The sequence below is a fragment of the Glycine max genome, chromosome 5 (assembly GCF_000004515.6).
Source record: "Glycine max cultivar Williams 82 chromosome 5, Glycine_max_v4.0, whole genome shotgun sequence".
NCBI classification, from domain to species: Eukaryota; Viridiplantae; Streptophyta; class Magnoliopsida; order Fabales; family Fabaceae; genus Glycine; species Glycine max.
In genome coordinates this window covers 29,934,532-29,959,529 of record NC_038241.2, presented here as the reverse complement: position 1 = coordinate 29,959,529, position 24,998 = coordinate 29,934,532, and positions in this window count along the sequence as shown.

The following is a 24,998-nucleotide window of genomic DNA, read 5'->3' as shown; positions in this document are numbered from 1 at the left end:
TTGTATTCTTTCTTCTATACATAACTTTTGTTTCTGCCTATTCGAATTCTGTTTGGGTAAAAATTGCCTAATTGTCGAATTGCTAAATTGCCCAAATTTGCCTAATGATGATTTCCTATTGAACGAATTCTAATAGCTGGACGTCTGATAAAAAAAAGGAGAAGAAAGAAAAAAAAAAGAAACAGAAAACAGTTGCAAAAAAAAAGAAGAAATTTTGGAAGAGATTTGGGTGTTTGATCTTTGAACACAAAATTAAGACAGTTAGAGGAGTTTTTTGGGAAAATTGTGGGGCCAAATCCCCTTTGGGAATTTTGATATGAATTCTCCTCTGAATTCTGAGCATTTTGATATATAGTGGGCCTCAAACGGACAACCGTAGCAAAAGTTATGAGCATTTGAAGTTTGCTTGTCACATCTGTTATCTTATCTGTTATCCTATCTAATATCTTATTTGTTATCATATCTGTTACCCAAATTAAAGCTAATATGTTATCCAAATCCAATCTAATATATTATCCAAATCAAATCTAGTCTTTTATCCAAATCAAATCCAATCTGCTATCCAAATCAAGTCCAAGTTGTTATCCCAAATCAAATCTGTCTGTGATCATTATATTATCTTTCCTTTTATTTTATATTAATATTACCTTGTGTGTCTAATTTGGTCCATCCAGGAACTTAAGAGGGAACACGAGTGGTAAAAGGCAAGAGGGAATACATTACACAAAAGCCTATTGAGAGCATCAAACACGAGTGTACTACCATCTAAGAGTTAAACACGTGAGTAGAGTGTGGTGAGGTCCTAAAACCTTAATAATTTTTATTGCAAACTTTTTTTTCTATTATGGCTGGAGCAGGTGGTGGTGGTGATGAGTATCATCAGTTGGACGGAGCTCAGCGTCTGTTACTGGACGCGATGAATGCACAGATGCAACGTTTGTTGGACCGTAACAATGAGGAGGTCTTTGGACGATTAGAATTTTAGGAGAACCAAGCCAATCAGAATGCTAGACGAAATATAGGTGGGAACAGAGGTAACAATGGCAATAATGATGGACCGAGGCAGAATTGGGTTGAGGGAGTAAAGCTCAATGTTCCTCCCTTCAAAGGCAGAAGTGATCCAGATGCCTACCTGGACTAGGAAATGATGATTGAGCATGTATTTGCCTGCAATGACTACACTGAAGAGCAGAAAGTCAAGCTAGTAGCAGTTGAATTCTCCGACTATGCCCTTGTTTGGTGGCATAAATACTAGAGAGAAATGCTGAGAGAGGAACGACGAGAGGTAGATACATGGACTGAGATGCAAAAGGTGATGAGAAAAAGGTATGTGCCCACTAGCTATAACAGAACCATGCGACAGAAACTCCAAGGGCTGTCCCAAGGGAATTTAACTGTGGAAGAATATTATAAAGAGATGGAAATGGCGTTAGTGAGGGCCAACATCGAAGAGGAATCCGAAGACACAATGGCTCGTTTCCTGAATGGTCTAAACCCTGAAATCAGAGATGTAGTTGAATTACAGGAGTATGTGGCGTTGGATGACTTGTTACATAAGGCACTCCGGGTTGAACAACAAATTAAAAGAAAAAGTGCAACAAGGAGGAACTCACCCAATACTTACAGCCAGAATTGGGCCAACAGATCCAAGAAAGAGGGAGGTAATTCGTTCCGCCCTGCAGCCACATCCCCGCATGGAAAATCAGCAGTGTCCAGTGTAGGTGGAAGCAAACATAACACCTCCACTTCCTCATCCAATACTGGAACCAGAAACATAAAATGCTTCAAGTGCTTAGGCAGAGGACATATTTCTTTTGAATGTCCAACCAGGAGGACCATGATCATGAAGGCTGATGGAGAAATCACTAGTGAGTCTGAAATCAGTGAAGAAGAAGTGGAAGAAGAAGAGTATGAGGAGGAAGCTATGCAAGGTGATATGCTGATGGTGAGAAGGCTATTGGGAAATTAGATGCAGCCACTGGATGACAATCAAAGAGAAAATATTTTCCACACCAGGTGTGTAATTAATGGTAAGCTGTGCTCTTTAATTGTTGATGGAGGAAGCTGTACCAATGTTGCAAGTTCCAGATTAGTGACCAAACTGAATTTGGAAACTAAGCCCCATCCTAGACCATACAAACTTCAGTGGCTTAGTGAAGATGAAGAGGTAAAAGTGACTCAGCAGGTTGAGGTGTGTCTCACCATTGGGAGATATAATGATAGGGTGTTGTGTGATGTGGTCCCAATGGAAGTGACCCATGTGCTGTTAGGAAGATCGTGGCAGTATGATACCAAGGCAGTGCATGATGGCTTCACCAACAAAATCTCTTTCAAGCAAGATGAAAAGAAAATTATTCTCAAACCGTTATCCCCTAGAGAGGTTCGTGAGGATCAGATAAAAATGAGAGAAAAGAAAAAGAGTGAGACACTTGAGAGAAAAAAGAGAGAAAACAAAAAGAGTGAAACACTTGAGGGTAAACAACTTTGTTTAGCAACAAAAAAGGAGGTAAGGAGGGTGCTTTGTGCGAGACAACCCCTTTATTTATTGTTTTCTCAACGTCAGATGTTGCATGCTAACCCAATGGATGAATTTAAATTGCCTTCTGGTATTCAGTCTCTTTTGCAGGATTTTGATGATGTGTTTCCAGCAAGTGTACTGGATGGTTTGCCACCATTGAGGGGAATTGAGCATCACATTGATCTCATTCCAGAAGCGTCCTTGCCCAATCGGCCAGCTTATAGGAGCAACCCACAAGAAACTAAGGAGATCGAAAGGCAAGTGTCCGAACTCCTGAGCAAAGGTTGGGTGAGAGATAGTATGAGTCAATGCGCTGTACCTGTCATTCTAGATTCTAGTACCCAAGAAGGTCGGCTCATGGAGGATGTGTTCTGATTGTAGAGCCATAAACAACATCGCCATCAAGTATAGGCATCCAATCCCCAGGTTAGATGATCTTCTTGATGAACTGTATGGTGCATGTGTGTTTTCTAAAACAGCCTTTAAAACAAAATATGGTTTGTATGAGTGGATGGTTATGCCATTTGGTTTGACTAATGCACCTAGTACTTTCATGAGATTAATGAACCATTTTTTAAGGAATTTATTGGGAAATTTGTGGTGGTTTACTTTCATGATATTCTTATCTATAGCACTAGTCTTGATTTGCATGCTGAACATTTGCAATTTGTTTTAAGTGTGCTTAGGAAAAAAAAATTGTATGCCAACCTAGAAAAGTGCTCCTTTTGTACTAATCATGTGGTGTTTCTGGGTTTTGTTGTTAGTGTTGAGGGAGTACGGGTGGATGTGGAAAAGGTTAAGGCCATCCAAGAATGGCCAACACCTAAGACCGTGAGCGAGGTGAGGGGATTTCATGGTTTAGCAAGTTTCTATAGGTGATTTGTTAAGGATTTTAGTACATTGGCTGCACCTCTAACTGAAGTTGTTAAGAAGAATGCGGGTTTCAAATGGGGTAAGAAACAAGAAGAGGCCTTTGCTGCCCTCAAACATAGGTTAACTAATGCACCCATTCTTGCTATGCCTAATTTTGCAAAATCATTTGAAATTGAGTGTGATGCGTCAAATGTGGGTATTGGGGCTGTTTTGTTGTAAGAGGGACATCCGATAGCTTATTTTATTGAAAAGTTAGAAGCCGCTGCCCTTAATTATTCAACTTATGATAAGGAATTGTATGCTTTGGTTAGAGCTTTACAAACTTGGCAACATTACCTATTACCCAAAGAGTTTGTCATCCATAGTGATCACGAGTCCTTAAAATACTTAAAAGGCCAAGGAAATCTTAATAAGAGGCATGCTAAGTGGGTAGAGTTTTTAGAGCAATTTCCATATGTCATCAAACATAAAAAGAGGAAAGGGAATGTAGTGGTTAATGCGTTGTCTGGGAGACATGCTTTACTTGCTATGCTTGAAACTAAACTGTTTGATCTCGAGTCTTTGAAAGACATGTATGTGCATGATGTGGACTTTGCTGAAATTTTTGCTGCATGTGAAAAGTTTTCTGAAAATGGTTACTATAGGCATAATGGATTATTGTTTAAAGCAAATAAATTGTGTGTGCCTAAGTGTTCCATTAGAGAGTTGCTTGTGAGTGAATCACATGAGGGGGGGTTGATAGGACAGTTTGGGATTCAAAAGACCCTGGAAATTCTGCAAGATCATTTCCTTTGGCCTCATATAAGGTGTGATGTGCATAAGTTTTATGGTCATTGCATTGTGTGTAAACAAGCTAAATCTAAGGTTAAACCTCATGGATTGTATACTCCTTTGCTTGTTCCTAAATATCCTTGGACTGACATATCTATGGACTTTGTTTTGGGGCTGCCCAAAACCAAGAATGGAAAGGATTCTGTGTTTGTTGTTGTTGACAAGTTTTCTAAGATGGCACACTTCATCCCTTGCAAGAAAGTCGATGACGCTTGTCATGTGGCTGATTTGTTTTCCAAAGAAATAGTGCAGCTTCACGGATTACCGAGGAGCATTGTCAGTGATAGGGATGCAAAATTCCTTAGTCACTTTTGGAGGACCTTGTGGGGTAAGATTGGTACTAAATTGTTGTTTTCTACTACTTGTCATCCACAAACTGATGGTCAAACTGAGGTAGTCAATAGGGCTTTAGGCACACTGCTTAGGATTGTTTTAAAGAAAAATCTTAAATCTTGGGAAGCATGTTTGCCTCATGTTGAGTTTGCTTATAATCGAGCTATCCATAGCACAATTAATTGTTCACCATTTGAGATAGTGTATGGATTTAATCCTTTGACTCCTCTTGATTTGTTGCCTATGCCTAACATTGTTATGTTTAAGCATAAGGACGCACAGGCTAAAGCTGAGTATGTGAAGAAGCTGCATGAGCAAGTGAAGGCTCAAATTGAAAAGAAAAATGCGAGCTATGCAAGGCAAGCCAACAAAAGCAGAAAGAAAGTCGTGCTTGAACCAGGTGATTGGGTTTGGGTACACCTGAGGAAGGAGAGGTTCCCAGAACACAGGAAGTCCAAGCTTCAACCTAGAGGAGACGGACCATTCCAAGTGTTGGAGAAGATCAACGACAATGCCTACAAGATTGACTTGCCTAGTGAGTATAATGTAAGTGCCACTTTCAATGTGTCTGATCTATCTCTTTTTGATGCAGATGGAGGAGCCTTGGATTTGAGGACAAATCCTTTTAAGAAAGGAGGGAGTGATGAGGACATAACTAAGGGCAAGGACCATGAAGCACTTGAAGGGCCCATGACCAGAGGCAGACTTAAACATGCCCAACACAGTGATGAGGACACAACAAAGGGCAAGGACCATGAAGCACTTGAAGGTCCCATGACCAGAGACAGACTTAAACAGGCCCAACACGTCATGGAGACAAGGCTGGTCATTTGTATAACTGTCATTGATGATGATTGAAGGCCCAAGTGGAGAAAGATAAAGGCCTAGAGACAGAGGCACTACCAAGACTATTAATTGTTGCTGAAGGCTCAAACTAATTTGAAGGCCCAAGTTAAATATGTTTTTAGTTATAATTTTTAATTATTGTAAGTTTGGCCCAAACTGTTTAGAAGGCCCATGTCTATTTTTATCTTTTTGTTTAGATACACTATAAGTATTGGTTTTTTTTTCAATAAAGAAAACTTTTGGCATTTTCATAAAATTTGGTGAGAGCTTCTCTCTGGGTTCCTTGTTGAATCAATCTCAGACTTATCAAGGTAATCCTTGTGGCGTCTATCCTAACTTATCTTCCTTCACTGGAAGTGGCGTCATCCAAATCTTCGTAGCCTGTATCAAACATTCCACCTCGTGGTTCACATCACCCTTATTCCTTGCCTTGTCCTCATCAAGAACCCACCAAAAATGCATTAAAACTCCCTATCATTACTCACCATTGAACCCACCATAAGTAAGGCAAAGAACTAACCAATACCAACCCCTGAGCATTCAATCTCGTATTCCCACCATATAAAGTCCTCCAAAACACATAAAACTTAGCAGCTTCAACAATAATTCCTCTGCTACCCTATCAAGCATGATCCAAGATTCGAACACCACTAAACAAAGGAGTATGAAAATGATGGTTCATAGTTTCAGAACCACTGCCATGTGTGATAGAAAATTTCATCCATAATAACTTGCATGTTGAAAGTCTTCCCTCTAAACACCATGTTTTTCCTACTCTTCCATAGAACCCACACGATTCCACAACAATTGTATCTCTATTTATCATTGATAGTCTTTGACTAGAATAAAGCATGATGTTGATGGAAATGAATCTCAAGCGAATTTGGCATCATTGTTAGAACACCAATCTAGCCACAACATTGTTTCTAGATTTCATCTGAGCTTTGACACAAAAATAGCCCATGCATCAATGACTCCTCCACACTTCCATATAAAGGGCATAAGACATCTCCCTTACTTAGAAGCGCCCTCCACAAAAAGAATTTTACCTTGGGTGGCACTTTCAATCTCTATATTTTATCAAAATCCTCATGATATGTGCTATCAAAAGACATAGCAAACACTACAAAATACACCTTTTTGATAGAGTAAGATGCAAAATAGTTAAGCCTCCAAGACCACGAATCAGTAATATCCTTGCACAACCTAGCCTCCTCTAATTCTCCCTCAAAATTGAGCAAAGCACTCTTCTACCACTCAAACCATTGTCTAAGCCACCTTAGGTCCCAGCTCCTTACTTCCCCCTCTCAAGTACCAACATTAGCAATGATGTCATCCTTATGATTAGAGTTTAGAAAAACCCTAGGATACTTATATGCCAACAATTGATCCCTAAGCCATTTGTCCCTCCAAAACATAAACTTATCCCCCTACCCACTTTTCACTCTAAAAAAGAATCAAACTATCTTACTTCATTCATTCCTCCACAAGTTCTGCACAAGTCTCTCCACCACAAAGAAGATTTCTCCAAGACTTCCTCCTTCTTAAGCCCTATCCACCCCCTCATATTTTGAACCCAAAACCTCACTCCACAAAGATCCTTTCTCTTGTAAAAGATCCTACCTCCATTTACCCAAGAGAACATCATTAAAGATGAAAATGTTTTTAATTCCTAACTCCCCTTGGTTTTTTGATTTGCAAACAACTTTCCCGACATATCTTTGGCACTTCCTCATCACCCCCACAAGAAGTATATCTGGATTTTAACAATAAATTTACCCATCCCCCCTTGGGCATTTTGAAAAAAGATAGGAAAAAAAAGGCAAAGAAGTCAACACCAAATTAATGAGGCACACCCTCCCCACAAAAGATAAAAGTTTATTTTTCCAACTCCACAATTTTTTCTTAAATTTGTCAATTATAGGGTTCCAAGTGTAACACCCTAAGGGTATTATCGTAATTACACTTATGATTCTAGAATATGAAAATTAAAACATTTATATAGTGATCTCATGTGGGAGCTAACATAAATATTACAACTTGATTCCATATATAATATAAACACAACTTATTTTTCATAGCATTCACATCATACAACATATAAGAAAACACACAACAATATCAATAATTAAGCTACATCTTCCATGATGACACTCCATGCTCCAACAATATGCACCATCGCTTGTTTCCTGAAAATGAGGAAACTTAAAGGAGTGAGACATAATGTCTCATTGAGTGCTCTGGGGACTCTATGTTTAGGTTAGACTCCTCTACCAACACAACCCAATCATTTTTTTCTCATGACTTTACTCTCACTGGGTCTTTATCAAACCCTATCATTTCTAAGGTTGGATCTACGTCCATCAATCATAAACATTTTCCTTTGACTTATCCCTTGTAATCAGTTACTACACTAGTTCATCTTTGTTAATATCTTGAAATTCGTTCTTTAAACAATAAGTTACTTAATTTTACAACTTTCTCCCTTTCTCTTGTGATAACTCCACTTTCCTTACTCGAGTTTTATGTTAGACACTAGACGATCTATCACTCAACCCATACACCTTTTACAATTTTGATGAAAACAAAGATATAAATTTATGATAACGACCTTGTTATATGTAAGCCAATAGGTTTTATGACTGGAAACAACAACAGAAAAGATCTATCCAAGAATGGATAAACTCGTTTGTTGGAAGCATGAAGCACTCGTCTAAGGGATTCAAACAGTAAGTATAACAAACATTTATTCAAATTATCTATTTATTCCTATTCATATAATTCTATTTTAAAAGGAACATATCTTCAAAATTATCCATTATTTCCTTTTATTTGATTAACGGTCATATTGAGTTATGAATGAAAAAAATGGAAAGTTCCGATCATATCAAATAGAAATGCACAACATTCACTTAATTTAGGAAACAAGGATCAATCTGCACAACGATCGTAATATTCAATTCCTAAGATACTCTCTAGAATTACAAGTGTCTCTTTACCTATAAATACAACATCAAAGATTGAAGAACGTTAACGATACTACATAGAAAGAAAAAGAGTCATGACTTAAGAAACGAGAGAAAAAAAGAATAACTATTGAGAAACACACTAAACCTAAGAGAGTTTATCCTTTGTGTATACAAAGTATCAACAAGAGACGAGCTTTATTGTAAATCCACTCTTTGAGTGTTGTAAAGAATCTCTGATTCTATATCAAACTATTGTTTGTGAAAGTCAGGACTAACTTAGTGACAAAATAATACTTGGGTGTTCTTAGATTTAGGAGGAGTCTAAAGGGTGTTCCAGGAATGACCTTGAGAATACTTTTAAGCCAAAAGTGGCAAGAAATAATACTTATTGTAATCAAGAATGATTAGTGGAGCCTTTTACTAGTTGGTAAAGGAGAATTGGACGTAACTCAGGTTGAGTGAACCAATATACAATGAAGTATTTTTATTGTTCTTCATTAGCTTATTGCAGTATCATATTGTCCATTACTATTACTCTTTGCACCTTCCAATTCGAAAAGGTTTTATATTTTTACTAACACACTATTCAACCCCCCCCCCCTTTAGTGTGATTTGTGATATTTCAGTTGGTATAAGAGCTTAGTTTCTCGGGTTGAGTATTTTCACAAATACAGAGGAAAGATCCTAAAGTCAAAAAGATATGGAAGAAGGATATTCCACAAACAAGCCACCATTATTCAAAGGCATCAAATATGAATACTAGAAGAAACATATGATAACTCATTTTGAGTCTATTCATATAGATCTCTAGGACGTCATAAAACATGGCAACTATATACCACTGGATGATCAACTAAATAAATTCCCCTGAATCTCTTGGGCAGATGCTCAAAAAAAATATTACTGTTAAACTCTAAAGCTCGAAACTCTTTACTGTGTGCCCTTTTTGAGGAAGAATACACAAAGGTCCATAGCTACAGAAGTGCAAAACAAATGTAGGGCACACTAGCTCTAACATATGAAGGATCGTCACAAGTAAAATAGAACAAGCTCAGCTTGTTGACATGTAAGTATGAGCTCTTCACTATGGAAGAAGGTGAAGATATACAAATGGACATTTCCAAACTATTTTAAATGAATTACGTTGCCTTAACAAAGGTTTTAATGATTATGACAACATTAACAAAATTCTAAGAAGTTTGTCTAGGAAGTGGAAACGACAGGTGACAACATTGAGAACTGCAACAAACCTGGACTCCATGCCCATTGAAGAACTAATTGGAACCTTAAAGGTTCATGAGCAAGAACTTCAACAAGATGAAGGTTTCAAAAGGAGTAAACACTCACCTTACATCAATTTATGCTCTAAGATAATTTTGTTCTAGCCTCTACTCATATACTGCCATCCTAGATACAACTTTCATCATGCCCTTAAAAAGATATGTCGCATCATATTACAAGTCACCACAACAGTTTAACATATAGATACACGATGTGACGTATCTTTTTAAGGGCATGAAACCTAGTCCATGTGGGATAGGATTCTTTATGTGATGTGATGAGTGAAACCATCTGCATCCTATGTGATCATGCATCATAAATGTGCATGTGTTTCTTATGACAGAGGATGTGGTTGAGCTTACTAGGGAGGGTATGAATGAGTTGAAGTATGACTCTGTCCTTAGGGATATCTTGTTTGAAATCTTCATGTGGCTCATGTTGAAACTAAGTATCCTTCTTCAAATAAGGGAATTGGATTAGACTTGCTATGTATAGTTAGTTGTCTACCATCTGTTGCAAAGACCAGACACATTTCACCATAAATTTTATTTTTGTATTGTAATTTAGTGCAACACCACCAATTTATGGAGAACCTTGTACATTTTCGTATGTTGTAATCCACTTGTATTGTCCTCAAAATTTGTGATGTTCTTTTTCATTTATTTTTAGAGTTTAACTTTGAAATTCTTGCAGCTTATGTTGAGTTAGGGGTGGGACAGGGACAAGTCTGTCTTAAATTCTTAATGTATTGTATTTCAACTCATTTTGGTGTTATTTAAGATGATGGTTGTGAAATTTTTTTGAAGTTATTGGATATAACTCATGATGTACCTCCATTGGTGCAGATAGTTAACTACCAATGCTTGATTGTCCAGGTAGTGATGAAGCTTAAAATTTACCCAGTTTTCAAACATGTATGACACACATGATTTGATGTGTTAGAAGTTATGCTACTAGATGAGGTCTATCACATGTTGTGAACACTTGTTCTGGTTTTAAATAAATTAGTTTTGTAGACCACTCATCAGAATTAAGAGGAAAAAGTTAAGAGTTTTGAGATATTAGTGAGAAAATGGCTTTGGGAACTAGTTTTTCCTGTTTTCAATTTGGACTCCTTACATAATCGCATCCTAAACTAGTGGGCATTTTTGTAATCCAAGGCTTCATTTTATAGTTGTCATACTGGTATGCCTTTGATATTAAAAATTATTCGTGTACTGTTGCATTGGACTTTGAATTAGATATGCTATGGAACTGCAGTTCTCTCTTTTATAAAAATGTGGAAAAATTGCTAGAGCATATGAAAAGTCCAAGAATACCGATGGGACTCTGAAAATGGTGCTGGAAGAATTTCCTGATGGTCCTGACACTTTCTTAATTGCAGCAAAATTGTGTTTTGATCCCACTCGAATCTCCTTCACATGATCTCATGTTAATTAGTGCTTAATTGACTTCTACAACACACAATAAATTGTCATCAATTAGGTTGATATTATCATTATAAATTGAAGGCTGTTTAGGGAAAAAGTAAAGGATCCAGTGTCCAACTCATGATTTTGTGTAAACAAATTTGTAAGGACATGATTTGAATCACATGGATTTTCTCTAATAAAGGACTAATTCATCTCCATCCCACACATTCATTCAACACTTATTTTGTTAAAACAAGTTAAGATAGTGGTCAAAAGGACACTGGATATAAGGGAAAAATATTGTCACCATGAGGAATTTTAAATTATTTGCCCTCTATGTTTTGGCTGAAAAAGAATATATAAAGGTTGATAAATTAACTAAAATGGTGTGGTTTAGATGATAACATTGCCATGTTATACTTCAAGCATGGTGACCTTTTTCTCTTTTTTCTTTGGTTAATGCAATGTAATTTTTGTCTGTTAGTGATTGAAATTCAAGTTTTTATGGTTGTATTGTGTTGTTTTGCAGTCTACTCTTACTCTCTCAAATGAAACTATGAGAAGGAGTGGTTTAGTTCATCACATTTTTTTGAGTATCTTGGTTTACACCTGAACTCACTTATGGATTCATCACTTACTCTAGTTGTCTTGCACATGAAAAACACTTCACCAATTGAACCTCACCATAAAATAGTAGTAAACACACAAACTAAAGAACTATGTAGTTACACATAAGAATATCTAGATAGTCTCTATCACCAAGAATGCTTATTTGTGCAAAGTTCAAAAAATGATTGACAAGAAAAGACACTTAAAGAAGGAATTAGTGGATCACAAACATAAATGTAGTGCTATAGGTCAGAAAGTAATAAAATGGAAAACAATGATTAGTTATAACATTGTTTTCTTGATTCCTTCACAGTTTTGGCAACATGGCCAAAATCACAATTTGACTTTGTTACCCAACTGATATAAAAATACTAATATAGACTAGGTGTTTCTATAATAGTTAAGAAAGTGATTGACAGGATTATGGTTGAGATGTTTTTTTACTCTAGGGAGAAGTCAGGTAAAGGAAAGACCTCTGGGTCAACATTTTTAGACTGGGTTTTTTGCCTTCCTACATTAGATTAGATAACGGTTTATGGAGGGAGGGAGCAGGGTTATACAATCATTTTGTCTAGCAGGTGCAAATCACTGAGCAAACCAGAAGGGAATTGAATAGGAATTCTACTAGCCAAAACAAAACAAATAAAATTCTAAATAATTCACTTGCTAAAGATGTAAGACTTGAAATAGTCACAAAAAACTATCTAAATAAAATTCTAAATAATTTGCTTGTTGTTGTAAATTTTATTTCCTTTTTGTTTTAAAAATTGAAGTTTTTTTGCATTTAAGATTTTGTGGATTCATAATTTTATTTTTAATTGTCACCATTCAATGGCTGAAAACGAAGATTTAGGATCAAAGGTTCTTTGGATTTTGTAATTTTCAAAAAATTGTTTTTAATTTTTTCTGGTAAGAAAAATAGTGCCTGATGTGGTATTCAGTTGTTTCATTGCGGGTACTATTCTCAGCTAAAATCAAGCACTTACTTGGTATTCAGATGACTCAAATTGAGAAAACAGTTTGGAGTAACTTTTTAATATACATACACATAGGTAAGGATATTTAATTAATTCCAAGTTGTGAATATCCACATATATGAATACTTTATTATCTATTCTCATCTTGTTAAAAAAATTGTTGAAAAATCTATATTTTATTGCTAGTACTCATTAAGCTGCCAATTTTCAATCTATAGTGAGTTTTGGCCACAAATTAATATGATTTTTTTTTCAAGTGATTATGAATTTTCTGTTTAGGAGTGTGATTTTTTTTTTTCTGATCTCTATTGGTAGCTCATATTGCACCATCCCATGACCTTTTCAAGTTGATTTTTTTTTACATAAACCTTTTCATGTTGGATATAGATGTGTAACTGTTTTGTGTCATTTTGGGGTGATTTTTTCTCTTATGAATGTGTTGTTATAAATTGTTCACATGTGTCTTTTTTTTAACAATTCCTTACTCTATTTTTATTTAACTGTTTCTAAAGAAATGGCAGATCAGGAAAATGCACATGAAGAAATAACTCATGGTCCTGGCTATACTCCTTCATATTCTCCTCTTGGTATCACTCCTTCACCTTCTACTACTCATGCTCCTTTAGCAACACCAAATGAATCCATAGTAGCACATGAAGTAGAAGAAACAACCGATAATTTGGAGGGGACAACAGAAAAAAGAACAAGTAGGCTTAAAAGTGAGATTTGGAAGCATTTTAAAAAGATCAAAGCTAATGAAGAAGACAAGGACCAATGCAATTATTGTTTCAAACTGTTGGGAGGAAAATCAAAGAATGGAACAAAACACCTATGGGGGCATAAAAATATTTGTATTTAGTACAAGATTGCCATGAAAGGGAATAAAGGACAAACATATCTCGTGCTTAAGGTGGTCCAAGGAAAGCAAGAGTTGGGTACATGAACTTATGATGCAGATAATACAAGGAAAGAGCTTGCAAAGAAAATTATTATGAATGAGTATCCACTATCAATTGTGGAACATGTTGGTTTTAATAGATATTCAACATCTTTACATCCTGTCTTTCAAGTTCCTTGGAGAAACACAATCAAAAGAGAAATCTTCACGATTTATCAAGAAGAGAGATCAATAGCTTTAAATTTATTAGATAGTCCTCAAGGAAGAGTTGCCATCACATTAGACATGTGGACTGTGAGCAATAAAAAAAGGGCTGCTCATTATATAGATAGATCTTGGACCTTAAAAAGTCAAATTTAATTTTAGGTATGTTAAAATTATTGAACTATTAATATATTGTTTGCACTTTTTTGTATAATTAAATGATTATCACTGCTTATTATTTAGATAGCTCTTGTATGATTAAATAATTGAATCTTATTATTTTAGGTTCATTTATGTTCTCGCTCCTCACTCAAGTGAAAAACTTTGTAATGTGTTAGTTGGGTGTTTGATGGATTGGTACATTGATACAAAGTTGTCCACTATCACTCTAGATAATTGTAGCACAAATGACAAAATGATTGACAAAATTAAAGATAAGTTACACTTAGGAAGTTTACTAAGGGATATGACTTTACTTCACATGCGTTGTTGTGCACTCATATTAAACTTGATTGTGGAAGATGGGTTGGGAGTTGTGAAAGATGGGATAGAGAAGATTAGGGATAGTGTAGCATTTTGGACAACCACACCAAAAAGGAAAAAAAAATTTGATGAGACAACAAAACAATTGAAGATCCAGTGCACTAAGAGTTTAGTTTTAGATTGTCCAACTAGGTGGAACTCAACTTATAAAATGCTTGAAATTGCTATATCATATGAAGTTGTGTTTACACAGTTGAAGTAGTAGGAGTCCCAATATACTTCTTTGCCAAGTTCTTTACCTTGGAAATTTGTCAAGGATGTGTGTGGGAGGTTGAAAGTGTTTAATGTTGTAATTGAAATATTTTCTGCCACTAAACAACCAACAACTAACATATACTTTTCAAAGATTTGTAAGATCAAGTTGGCAACCAGTCAATGGGTTACTTCTCCTAATGAACTAATTCAAAAAATGGCAGAAAAGATGTTGACCAAATTTGATAAATATTGGGATGTGATTCATGATATAATGGAGTTGCTATTGTTTTGGATCTTGGGCATAAAATGGAGTTGCTTTAATATTATTATGATAAATTGTATGAACATGACTCTTTTGATCAAATTAGGAAGATTAGACAGTTATGTTATGACTTGGTTTCTGATTATCAAGTGAAGACGAATAATGACTCTTTTGGTAGCTATCCAATACCTGAAGGTGGTAATGTTGAAGGTGATGAATTATGTGAGTTTGATAAGTATATTTCAAGGGAAAAAGGCAATAAGTTATCATGTTAACACAGAGTTGGATCATTATTTAGAAGAGAATGTTTTGCCAAGAAGTACTGACTTTGATATTTTGTGGTGGTGAATGGTCTCAAGTATCCAACACTTCAAGCTATTGCAAGGGATATATTAGATATTCCTGTATCAACTATAGCTTCAGAATTTGCTTTTAGTACCGGTGGCCAAATTTTAAGTCCTCATCATAGTCGACTTCATTGGACTACTTTAGAGGCATTGATGTGTACGAGAAGTTGATTATTGAGTGTTAAAATTGATGGCAATGTCTTGAATACTTGATTTAATTATCCTATTAAATGACTTTATTTCTATTTTAATAACTAATTATTTACATTATGTTATATTTGATACATGTTCTTTGAAATCTAAAATTCTTGAACAAAGTGGTACTTTGGTGAATGAGATAGCTTAAAATGATGAATGTTTATACTATATAAAAATGTAAATTTTTAAATGATCAATTTTTTCTTTATCCTAAAATTTTGGTTTATGGTCTTTGCAAGTGATACATCAACTTATGCAAGTGGAATGATGGGAAGAGGCCTTACTACACACTTGGAGGAATGAAGACTACATCTAATGTTTGAAGAATTAGGAGTAGTTAGCTTTATTTCAAATGAAGACTACATCTATTTTATGACTTTTGTGATTGACTGATTTAATGTTATTGTTGTTTCTACTATTAGATTTTATGCTGCTATTGTTATCTATTTTATGACTTTGTGATGACTAATTTTATGCCATTATTGTTATCTATTTGTTATCTATTTTATGCTATTGTTGGATTGGATTTTATGTTGTCATGTATGATCTAAAAATATGTTGTGGTTGTTGTTCAAAATTGTAATTTTCACTCTATGAAAAATTGCATTTTTTAACAGGATTTTATAAGCATGTCAGGGATAGGATAGGGCAGGGCAGGGAAAAGCCGATCCCGTCGGGGGCAGGGATGGGGGTAAATCTATCGCCCTATCAAGTTTTAGGGGTGGGGGAAACTGGGGAGTTGGGGCAAGGTAAGCAAAAACCAGCCTTGACCTGCCCCGTTGCCATGCCTAATAAGTTCTTAGGGTACTATCTCATTTATTTCCTTTTACGCTCCTATGACCTCTTTAGAGTGTAAATGATATATCTGGAGTTGTACTAAGTCAATCAACTTTATTCCTATCTTGTTTAAAAGATAAGACAATTATCTACAACTTCTATGCTTACCTCGAAATCTATTTCAACTGTCTACTATTCCTAAAACTAGAAGGAACGTGAGCTGATTGCGTAATCTTGACAGCTCAACCTTTGCTCACTAATTGTTCTATATAGTGTTCCAAAATTCCAAATCAAGTGAAACCAAATCCATATCTTAGCTACCATCTAGGGCTACAATTTTTATGGAGACACCTAAGCCTATTCTGGTCATTTTTAAAACTCATTTTTCACATTAAAATAACATTCAATTGAAGAGTAAAAGCATACATCAACAATTAAAGAAGGCAATAACTTAGGAAGGATAAGTGAAAGCACTCACCTGGGTAGCACAAAGACGATCTCCGACCAAATCAAAAGAACTTGGTGACATCGTCCACCATGGCCCTCGCAACAACTCTTACTATGGCTAAAACTTAGATGTTATTTAAAACATTACCCCAAGCCGCCTATATGCCCCAAGTTTGGAAAGTCTAAGGGAAAGATACAAATATTAACTGTGAGGGGCTTCACGCTTAACGCTATGCCTACTCTATTCTTTGGTGCTCCTAATACTTGGCAGTCTAATCTATATATAAGGAAGAAAAGGGCTTCATGAGGTTATTTTGTCTAATATGGGACTTAAGGTGTTTTTCATGATCAAGTGACCTACTTTGGAGCTAGTTTTCTATAAGAATAAAGCCTATTTTGGTTTACAAGTTGTAAGGATGAACTGTAGCTTTTTTAGCAAGCTTTAAATGATGAAAACAACACCTCAAACAAACAACTATAACTTACGATATGACATGGTCTTTTATGGGATTTTCATCATAAAACTAACTAGACTTAGACAACTTTTCAAGCATTCATAATATAAGAACTTAATCTAATACTTCTCTAACAGCAAACATAACAACTACAATACTATATAACACAACAAACATAATATAATATAATAAAGACGACGACAATAACAACAACAACAATAACAATAATATACACAAAATACACATGTGCTTAGGAACACATACTATCACAACACATGTAAATGCTTAGGATAAAACCATTAATATACAAATAATAATAACAAGTATTTACAAAAAATATAACATAAGAGTCCTAATAAGGTTTCTCCTTAAGCTAATACTCCTAATACTTGAAACTTGGGGTGTTACACCAAGTCTTAGCTCTCTTAGGGCTAGCACCAATAGGAATACCTAGATAGACAAAAGGAATGTGTAATAACTTACAAATTAGTAAATGAACATACCTCTTTTCTGTTTCCATATACACCACAATAGTTCTTAATCTACTTTTGAAGTTGACCTTTAAGCCGAAGACTAATTCAAAGCATCTTAAAATGCTTTTAATAGTCATAACAATAGGCAATGTTGCTTTTCCCATAAAAATGAGTTTTTGAATATTGGAGAAGATTCACTAGCTTCTTGTTGTCCCCTACAAGAAAGCTTTGGAATAAATTCTTTTCAACCGCTTCCCTTATCATCCCACTCAAGCCTTCCATAATAATTGCAAACAAAAATGGCGCAAGAGGGTTGCCTTGTCTAAGTCCCTTAGTCACATCAAACTCATTTGAAGGACTACCATTGACCAACATTGACGCCTTACTACTCACCAAACACCCTTTCAATCCATTTAATCCATTTTGCATCAAATCCCAACCTTTGGAGCATATAAATCACAAACTCCCAACTAACCGAATCGTATGTCCTTTCATAATCTACTTTGAATATCAAACATTTCTTTTTCAATCTTTTAGCTTCATCTACCACCTCATTTGCTACTAATGCACTATACAAAAAGTATCTCCGCCCAAGAAGGCACTTTTCCTTTGGTGTATCACATCTCCCAATACTCTCTTTAGCCTGTTTGAGAGAAACATAGCCAATATTTTATACATATAACTGACAAAGGATATTGACTTAAACTCTCCCAAACTATGTGAAGCGATTACTTTTGGAATAAGGGCAATGAATGAGGAGTTGCACCCCTTTGGGAACACACCATTCACATGATACTCATTTAAAAACCTGATAGTATCTCCTTCAAGAAGTTTCCAAAATTCTTTGATGAATTTGAAGTTGAAACCGTCGGGCCCCAAACTCTTTGAACTCCCACACCGCCTCGTTAACCTCCTTTACACCAAACTTTTCAAGTAATAACAAGTTGTCACTACTTGATTTTTTTTAAAACTCACACTATCTAACCTCGGTCTTCCCCTCTCCTTTTCACAAAATCTATCTTTAAAGAATTTTTCTACTTCACCTTTTACCCTTCTTGAATTCTCCTTCTATACCCTATCAACATGCAATCCCTTAATTTAATTTTTCCTCTTTCTCCAATTGACACAATCATGGAAATAATTAGAGTTTTTATCTCATTCTACCACCCATTTCATTCTTAACTTTTGTCTTGCTAGTGATTCATTACTTATGGCAACCCTTAAAAATTCCTCTTGTAACACTTTCTTCCTCTTCCCCTCCTCCTTTTCAAGGTTGGCTTCATCTTCTTTTTTGTCCAAATCATTAAATTCTTTTTCATCTTTTGCTTGCTTTTTCACCAAATCCCTGAAAACATTTGCATTCCACTCCTTTAAATTACTCTTCAAAGCTTTCAATTTGTCTTTGGGGACAAATGCTCCCCAACCTACCACCCTTGATTCTCTCCCTTTTCCTTCAACAGCTTTAACTAATGTTGGATCTGAGAACCAACAATCAAGGACCCTAAATGGTTTAGGTTCCCAATCCACAACATTATTCTTGATAGGAATTGGACAATGGTCCAATACATTTCTATCAAGAATAACTTGTGAGCTTCCCGACCAAGTGTTAAGCCGCCCACTTGTTACCAGAATCCTATCTAACCTACTCCTTGCCTTCCCATTAGGTCTATACCAAGTGAACTTTCTCCCAATCATTGGTAAGTCCTCTATCTCCATCTCCATAATGAAATTATTGGATTCTTCCCTCTCCCCCACCACCATCCTCACCCCTAACACCAATTTTCTCCCCCACCATCTCACACAATTGAAGTCTCCCATTAAGCACCAATAAGCTATTTGACTATTCTCTTTTTTCTCTTTCACCTCTTCCCAACTTCTTCTCCTCCCGAGCCTATGACAAGATGCATAAATGTTTACAATGACAACTTCTTCCCCATTCTCTAGCTACACCCCTTCCTCCCCTACATACTCCATACTCACAAATTGTTTCTTAATTGAAAGCAATTTGTGTCACACATGCTTAGCAATCCTCCCGCAAAACCTGCCAACAATAATGCTATCCAATCCATGCTACTATCTCCCCAAATCAAGCTACACAATCTCTTATCAACCACTTCTTTCTTAGTCTCTTGAAGACACAAGAATTGAATTTCTTCTTTTTGTACTAATTTCTTTACTACTTTCACCTTTATTTTTTACCCAATCCCCCTCACATTGAATGACAACATCTTCATAACTTCATTTCCCTTTTCCCCTCTTGTGATTCTCTTTTGATTTTAAAAGCCCATCATGATCTCTTGTGATTCACTTTTTCCCATCACATTTTTATCACCATCATAAGTCACACCTACCGTCTCCCCCATCTACCAAATATTTTGTCACTGGTCATTTTTTTATCCATATCCGCCCATTGATGCCATTTTTAGAAACTTCATAACTCAAATTATTTTTTTTCCTCCTGCTCCTTCATATGCTTCTTCTCATCCTTTTGTTGACTTTGTACTTCCTTTTACTACATGAGATGTTGAACCTTCTTCAAATACAGAACTGCCTCTAACCGAACCACCAGAAGCCCCTTTCAACAAAGGCCGAAACCTGTTGCCTTCTCTCATCTCACAACTTGTCTCTTTTCTACTCAACATTCCTAAATCTTCTCCTTGTTTTTTTATTCTTTTCTCACGTTGCTTTTTCTTCTTTTTCCTTTGTTCAACCTTGTTAAGACTTATCCCATCATTGGTTGAGACATAGTGTGGTAATGTTGTAGCTGGCCCATATAACACTTTTTTCGCCTCCCTAGCCCAAATATCTATTGAACATAGACCCACAATATCCCCTAGCCCCTTTTCTCCCTTGTTTTTTTTCTAATTTCCCTTTGAGTGTTGCTAGGTGCACCCAACAGTTTTGCTGGTGCACCCAGCATTCTTGAAAAATGGCAAAATTGCCCTTGCTTAGTTTTCCACCTACGGATCAACTTGATCCGTAAGTTGATCCGTAAGTCTCTTCCGGATCAAGTTGATCCGTAAGAGGAAAAATAATTATAATATACTTTTAAATACAACATATTTATTTATAATATAATTAAATCTATTTTTTATTTTATTAATTATAATATATTTATAAATATTGATTTATTATAAATAATTACTTTTTTAATATATTTTTTTAGAATAAATTTGTTTAAAAAATGATATTAAAATACTTACTCAGTCCCATTATAATTATTGTTTAAGGTTATTTTATATATATTAATAAAAATAAATAAATACATAAAAGATAATATTATAAAGAATTAATCATATCATTATTAATATTATAAAGAATATAAAAAAATAATTAGTATTATATAAAAAATTAAAATACTAACTACTTTATAATACATTTTTTTACATGATCATTAGTATAAGTGGGAAAATTGTAATTATAAGAGAATTTAAAAATATTAGTACGTTATATAAGATCTTAGATAACGAATGATGTCCATTTTTTGGTTAATTATTTTTTTTACACCCTTTTCAACTTCTTTATTTCAATTATATTTAAAGTTATATTTTAAATTATTTTTTATTAGTTGGTAAACTAAGTTAACTAGACCATTTTAATAACACGCGTGTATATAGACACAAATGGAATACACAATCAATGAAAATAAATAAAACTAACATTAGTAATGAAAATAAATAAAACCAACAATACTCATGAAATGAGTTCATGTACAATATCTGTATATACAAGGAATATCAATGTAAAATATGTACATAAACCAAGCCTGATCAGTGCGCCGCCTGCGTCTACACCTAACGTATATTAGATGGTCCTGTGTGACACTCTTGGCCAATCTGAGGCATTCTTCGATCACCTCATGTGTCGATGAGCCAGACGTGACCACCCCTAGACTCAGATGGCGCTCCAACCTCTCAACAATGTCATCACAAACTTCCTGTTACATACAAAACAAACTAATTACACAAATTATTATGCAAATATTGAGGTAAATGGCGTAAATTATTAGTATTACTTACCACTGCATATTTGGGCTCCTCCGCAGATGTCGACGATGCTCCTAGCTCCGGCACGCGAGGGATATCCGTCTGCGGGGCCTGAGGGACGACTCGGGGCTGCGGGGCGTGACCATGAGGCAGAGGATCTACTGCGTGGCCTGGTGTCATGAAAGGATGGGAGATGCGGAAGAACCAGTCGATGTAGTCACTGGAACACGCCCCTGGCACCACGCACACCTCACCTCCAGGTAAGATATGATCCTCGTAGTGCATCCACCTGTCGTGTATATCATCATACGAGACCCATGAATCGACAGGAGGAGCAGGAATGGTCTGCGTGTAACCAAACTGCCGCACGACCCTCTCCGGTCGGTAATACACAGCAACAGGCCCCCAGCACAAGGGACCGGAGTAGCATGATCTGACGTGGAAGTCCTGGACCTCCGGATGCTCCCCATACGGGATCCAATAGACATCCGGAATCTGGAGCCAGTCCAGGCGCTCCCTGTACGACGGCGTGCGAATGCTCTTCACGGTCTTCTTCGTCGCAATCCACCTGCACGCACGCGGATAAGCCTCATCGTAGTCCTGATCAGCGGTGGACTCCGCAACTGAGGGAAAGTGCTCGTAAATCCAGCACTACATATGTAACATTCAAATTATAAACATTAATAATGAAAGTGTAACAAAATTTAAAGTTGAACATTGTTTAGCCTGAATGAATGAAAAACATATTTGTTACCTGCAGCAGTGTGATGCAACCGCCAAGCTGTCGACTGTGGCTCATGGATGCATCGTTCAGCTGGTCGTACATATGAACCAAAGCAGCCACTCCCCAAGCGTACCAATCTGTCATACTAAGGTCACGAAGGGCCTCCAAGTAGACAACATGGACATTGGTTGCACTCTTGTTAGCAAACAGAGTGCAACCCAGTAGGTAAAGAAGATATGCACGAGCCGCAGCTGTCCAATGACCTGCCTGGCATCTGCGATGATATATATCACGTACCCATTGCAGGCATACGTACGTTCCGCGACACTGGACTGTCTCAGCCCTAGCAGACTCTGGAGACATCATCAACAAGTCCACCACCATCTAAACCGCATTATCCACGTGCAAGGGCTCAAATGCGTGAAAGTCGCCTATAACGGGAAGATGGAGAAGAGAGGAGACATCGCCCAATGTGATGGTGAGCTCACCCACCGGGAGATGGAAACTAGACGTCTCCCGGTGCCACCGCTCCACAAACGCGGACAAAAGTCCCCGATCGCCAGTGTCTACCGAACACGTGATCAGAGGACTTAGTCCTGTACCAGCGATAAGTCCCTCAATGGCAGGGACAGGCCTGCCTAAACTATGGACCTTCCTCCCATGTGAGGATAACTTCAATTCAGGATGCTCCTGAATTGAAGTATAAAAGGAACACAAAATTCGTTAAAATTATCATTTAATGGAAAACTAATAGTATAATTTACAAGTAACTAAAAATAAATAGTATAAATACCTCTCCCGTCCATACGCTGCAAGCAACGTGATCCGCATACGCTGTCAACACAGATGGGTCGCTCGGACCACCCGGAAATCCCTGAGGCTGATCCTCAGCCGCCTCTGCGCCTGCGTCTGTAGGAATGTCCTCCACAGTAGCTGGTGCCTCCATCGGGTCATCCTGAACGTCTGGGTTAGGGATGACTGGCTCATCGATGTGATCCGCAGTCACAGCGACTCGCTGCCTCCGTGCGGATGCAGTAGGTTGTCGACGCTGTGGAGCATCATCGGAATCATCATGATCTCCTCTGCCTACACCTCTGCGAGTGACCTGACCTAAGGCACGACCTAATCCTCTGGTCCTAACCATGATCTGCATTGAAATCATTGACTAAATCAATAAGCACACACACTTGTGTGTTCGAAATCATTGAACGAAGATGGAATATCCAACTTCATCACCTATTACATGTGGCTGTCAAGTTTTCGAATGCAGAGTTCAATCATAATTGAATTTATCTTATTATTTCCAGTAGTTAGTATCTGGGATAGACCTGCTATTTTGTATCTGATGTTGCTTCACATTGAATTTATCTTATTATTTTCAGTAGTTAGTAAGAAATTGGAAACATGTGTCTATGATAATTGTGAAAACATCCAAATTTGATATTAATCTCTATCACAATCGTAGTTACATTGTTAACCATAAACAACGGGAGATAGAACTAGTGCTAAGAAATTTGGGCAAAGTGAAAGAGTATTTATGCTTTGTTCTAAGCTGAGATTTTGATGTAATTAAAGAAAGCACATCAAGCATGAGGTGCCCTTTCTTGGCCTCTGGCAATAGAGAGAAGTGCTAAAGAAATGAGGAAGAGGAAGGACAAGCCAATGTGACTCATGGTTGTCTCTTTGGTTTTGCGTAAATGACTTGGAAGCAGAAAAGGAGGTAGCTTTTGGAGGTTATATTAGACATATACTCAAATTCTAAAACAGTATCAGAGTCTATCCTAGATTCACTCTTAGGCCAACCATACTTATCTACACTCTAGATGTATTTTCTTAGACATAAAAGGGTGTTATTGGATCACCCATATTTGTATCCACTCTAGATGTTTATTTCTAGGCATCAGGGGGTGTTACTATTGGCTACTCACCTTTGTCCATGCTCTAAAGGTCCACTCCTTATAAAGGTTGGGGCAATCATCACCTTAAAAGCTGGTTTTGTGGAATTGAGTTCAGCCATAAGTCCAAATTCTAAGATAGTATCAAAGTCTATGCTAGATTCGTTATTGGGCTACTTGTATTTGTCTACGCTCTATGCTATAGATGTTTATTCTCAAGTGTGAAGATGTTGTTATTGGTTCACCTCCCATTTGACTATGCCCTATGCTATATAGGACCAATGTAGTCTTTATATGGCTTGGGTAGTCTTTATATGGCTTGGGTAGTCCTCATTTGTCTATGCTCTATGCTATATAGGACCAATGTAGTCTTTATATGGCTTGGGTAGTCTTTATATGGCTTGGGTAGTCCTCATTTGTCTATGATCTATGCTATATAGGACCAATGTAGTCTTTATATAGGACCAATGTAACAGATTCTTACATTGTTTTGTAGGTATCCTACATATTAGTATCAGATCATCTTCATAGTGGAGCTTTTATTCGTCTTTATTCTCAAATGACCAAACCATCTAAGGCAAAATTCTATCATCTTTCATCAATAAGTGGTACTCTGAGTTTTTGTCTTAACACATTCATTCCTAAGCTTTTATATTTTGTTATATTTCCACTAATTTCACCACAATATTCTGATATTTATAAAGCTTTTATATTAAGTCTCTCACTCCCCTTTTTCTGCCATAACTTAAGCCTATAGATAATTCTTTACCCCATGTGTGGTTCCTAAAGATTAGTATAATCATCACATACTAGGTATCTTTTGGAATTTTTTAAATGAAAAAGAGGATACTATTTCGATAATCAATATATAATCATAATTCATGATAATCAATCTAATCAATATAATCATAATTCATGCTAATCAATATATACTATTTCAATAAT